Source organism: Wolffia australiana, chromosome 5 (assembly GCF_029677425.1).
Source record: "Wolffia australiana isolate 7733 chromosome 5, ASM2967742v1".
NCBI lineage: Eukaryota > Viridiplantae > Streptophyta > Magnoliopsida > Alismatales > Araceae > Wolffia > Wolffia australiana.
In genome coordinates, this window is record NC_135839.1 from 661,659 (window position 1) to 666,073 (window position 4,415).

General features: G+C 43.6%; 1 pseudogene; it reads right to left on the reverse strand.

Annotated features, from left to right (window-relative positions):
* Positions 1-703: 703 nt before the first annotated feature.
* Positions 704-3,273, reverse strand: LOC144703207 (protein DMP2 pseudogene; annotated as a pseudogene).
* Positions 3,274-4,415: the final 1,142 nt, after the last annotated feature.

A 4,415-nucleotide genomic window follows, 5' to 3' on the forward strand; every position in this document is an offset into this window, starting at 1 on the left:
TTTTATAAAATTGTTGCATAATCAGAGCCTTAGAATAATTTATTTAACTCAAATTATGATTTATCTTCTGAGATATTCGTAAATTACATTTCTCTTTTATAATCTTTTTACTTCCAGATACTATTTGTTTACATAGAAATAGGTAGCACTTTCCTAAAAATAAGTACAATATAGAGATAAAAAGTAATTAAGATTTAGTAAAGTTATGATATGCCTTTATTCTGTAAAGGGGTGGTATGGGGTCCACTATTTAATTCTCAGAAGGCGGCTTTTATGGTTCTTGGAAAAAGATGAGCCAAAGCAGGATAGTAAAAAATATTTTAATGTACATGAGTCATACAAGGACACATTGGTCAAATAAGTTTTTTGTCATATTTTGTGCGCATGAAATTTTGCATGCACCACCCTCTCATCTGGAAAATGAAACACTCTTTCAACTCAGGCCATGTATATCAACTATAATAACTGAATTATTGTCGGAACAAAAGTGAATTCTGCAGAAAAATCCTCTCGTTCAGACTACAGTAATAAAAATCCCATAAATAGCATATGTTGAATTCCATTGCCTAGTTGGATTCAATAGGTAAGGCGGATTCTTGTAATTGTAATATTTCATTCGAGTATGCTGATTGATGTTATAATCAGAAGGTATTTTGGATTTGCAAATGCCAACTTCATCATTTAGTCCAACAAGGACAACGTGAGAAGCAAATAATTACAATCTGCAAGAGAAATGAGCTGAAAAAATGATGCTCAAATAGAGTCATGCAATCACACTTAACCTCAATCCATGGCCGACGTGATTGAATGAACATGAATGTTGGGGCTGAAATTGATGTAGCTACCAAGACTTGTGTAAAAGAGAGATAAGATAGAGAAAGAGATAGAAATAGAGTGAGGAGGAATAGAGAGGGAAAAGAGTGATACAGAGAGAGACAGTGAGAGAGGGAAAGAGAGACATATTGGAGACAAAGGAAAAGGAGAAGAGAGGGGCGTTGCCTGAGTGAGAAAGAGAGGAGATAGATAGATTGAGTGAGACAGAAAGAGAGAAAAGAGAGATAGATGGAGTGAGAGAGAGAGAAGAGATGTAGATGGAGGGATATATAGAGAGAGAAGAGAGATAGATGAGGAATCAAAAAAGAGGAAGAGAGACAAATATGGAGAGCGGGATAGATATGGATAGAGGAGGTGAGAGAGAGAGAACGAGGAGTGAGAGAAAGTTAATGGGAGCTAGAATGAGCGAGTGAGAGGGAGCTAGAGGCAATGAGTTTGTTTGAGTGTGAGAGAGAGATAGACATAGAGAGAGAGAGCAGAGACAGAGAGAGATAGAAAGAGAATGTGAGATAGAAAGAGAAAGGAAGTGACTGAGAGGGAGATAGAGGCAATGAGTGCGTTTGTGTGTGAAGGGAGATAGATAGATAGATAGGGGGACAGGGAGAGAGAGAGAGAGACAGAGACAGAAAAAGAGAGAGAAAGACAGGGGGAGAGAGGGGGGAGAGCCAGGGGAGAGAGAGAGACAGGGGAGAGAGGGGGGGAGAGCCAGGGGAGAGAGAAAGACAGGGGAGAGAGAAAGACAGGGGGAGAGAGAAAGAGATAGAGAGATATTGACAGGGGAGAGAGAAAGAGATAGAGAGAGAAAGACAGGGGGAGAGAGAAAGAGATAGAGAGAGACAGGGAGAGAGAGAAAGTGAGAGACAGGGAGACACAGAGAAAGAGAGAGATATATAGAGAGACAAGGAGAGAGAAAATAGAGAGAAAGAGAAAGTGAGAGAGATAGAGAGTGAGAAAGATGAAGAGAAAGTGAGAGAGATAGAGAGTGAGAAAGATGAAGAGAAAGAGAGTGAGAGAGAGGCAGGGAGAGAGAGAAAAAGAAAGAGAAAGAGATATAGAAGAAAGGGAGAGAGAGCGAGAAAGAGAAAGAGAGACAGGGCGAGAGAGAGAGAAAGAGAAAGAGAAAGTGAGAGAGATAGAGAGTGAGAAAGATGAAGAGAAAGAGAGTGAGAGAGAGGCAGGGAGAGAGAGAAAAAGAAAGAGAGAGATATAGAAGAAAGGGAGAGAGAGCGAGAAAGAGAAAGAGAGAAAGGGGGAGAGAGGGAGAGAGAGAGAGAGAGAGAAAAGAGGGAGAGAGAGAGAAGGATAGAGAGAGAGAGAGAAAAGAGGGAGAGAGAGAGAGGGAGAGAGAGAGAGAGAGAAAAGAGGGAGAGAGAGAGAAGGAGAGAGAGAGAGAGAGAAAAGAGGGAGAGAGAGAGAAGGATAGAGAGAGAGAGAGAGAAAAGAGGGAGAGAGAGAGAAGGAGAGAGAGAGAGAGAGAGAGAGAGAGAGAGAGAGAGAGAGAGAGAGAGAGAGAGAGAGAGAGAGAGAGAGAGAGAGAGAGAGAGAGAGAGAGAGAGAGAGAGAGAGAGAGAGAAAACGAATACAAGTCAAGGAGCTGGGGGCACTGCCGGCGGACCTGGAGACGCTGTCGGCAGAGCCTGGGCCACTGCCGGCAGACCTTGCTGCACCGCCGGCGTAGCCGGGCTGGCAGAACTCGGTGTGTATCCAACGCCATTTCTCTTATTAGGAAACAGCAAGAAGGCGACGCTGGCAATTCCACCAACAAAGAGAGGCAGAACGACGAGAAGCTTCTGGCTGGACTCAAAGGAAGGGTAGAGGCAGGACACCGAGTTGGGGTCCAAGAGACTAAGTATGGCGAACACAAGGACAGAGATAATGGCGTGCACCAAGTCACCGACGCGAAGCCTGTATTTTGATAGGTCCGTGGCCGTTGGATTGGGATCGCCGAAGGATAAGAGACCTCTGGGTGTGACAAAGCCGTGGTAGATTTTGCCGTCGGCGCCGACGTAGCTGTCGGTGAAGCAGGAGAAGAAGCAGAAGAAGCCGCAAGAGCCAATTAGACTGATGGAGATGATCTTGTCCAACGTAGTGCAATTGCCGTTGTTTGATACGAAGGGATTGAGGAACTGGAACAAGAAGACCGTCCCCGTTGGAAGCAGCCTGTTCAGTTCTCCCAAGCCCTGGAACCCCTTCCCTGCCTGATTCTGCGCCATCTCTCTCTCTCTTTCTCTCTCTCTCTCTCTTCTACTGGGTAGCTTCTTTCTTCTTCTTCTCTCTTCTTCTCTTTCCTATTCTGTTCCCTCTCTTCTACTATGCCTTACCCGCTTCTCTCTCCTATCCTTTATCTGCTTCTCTCTCTTTCCTGTCTCTCCCGCCGTCAAACTTCTGTCTTGTTCTATATCTCTCTCGCTTACCCTTTTCCTATCTCTCACTCCCCTTTATCTTCCGTCTCGCTGCTTCCATTCTCTTCTTTCTTTGTCCTTGTACCATTTTATCTCTCTTTCTCTCTCTACCTTCCTGATTGTTGACCTCTGGGGGGTGGGAGGGATGGCTGCTAAGTGATGGCGACAGCAGTATGGGATGTCAAGATGGTTGCATCTCTGGAAATCATGATCGGACCGCTCAGCTGGATCTGAGAGTCAACTCCACAACGCTGGACCATTCAATTTATTTTTGCTGTGCGAGATTTGGCCCACCACGAGCGCAAGTAACACTTAACTCAGTTCTCTCTCTCTCTCCCTCTCTCTCTCTCTCTCTCTCTCTCTCTTTTTCTCTCTCTATCTATATTTGTCTCTTTCTCTCTCCTTCTCTCTCCCTATTTCCCTTTCTCTCCCTCTTCCTCTCTCTGTCTTTCTCTCTCTATATATCTTTGTCTCTTTCTCTCTCCCTCTCTCTTTATTTCTTTTTCTCTCCCTCTCTCCTCTCTCTCTTTCTCTGTCCTTCTTTCTCTCTCTATATGTATACATATCACTCCCCCTTTCACTCTATCAACCCATATATTTACCTCTTACTTTCTCTCCCTCTTCCTCTCTGCCCATCCGTCCCCCTCTCCACTATCTAAATTTCCACCCGTCTCTTTATCTCACTTACTCTTCATCTTTTACTCTGCCCATCCCTCCCCCCTCCCTCTCTCGGACTGTATAACCTTATATTTATCTCTCCCTGCCATTTTCTCACTCGGACTTTCAATCAATGCTGGTATTAAATGTATATTAATATATGTTGAATGATCATTTGAATAATTCACTACTACTTTTATTATGACGACCATTATTTTAGGGATCTGAAAAGTACATGGAGACAGGTCAGCCCTGAGACCCTTTCTCTCATCTTGATGTTATCCATCGCTTTTGGAGCTTTGAGGAGGTTCGACCAATGGAATTAACCTAGCATTTGAGCTGCTGGAGATTCTTTGCATGGGGAGGAAAGCTAGGATTTACCATTTCTCTTTGTTTATTTTTTATGCAACGTTTTTCTTCAACATTCTTTACTGCTCGTGAGGGAGTTTTTACTATGTTTTTTTTTAACTTTGTACTAGTTTTGGATCCAATGACCGTGTTTCTTATGTGATATACCAAGAT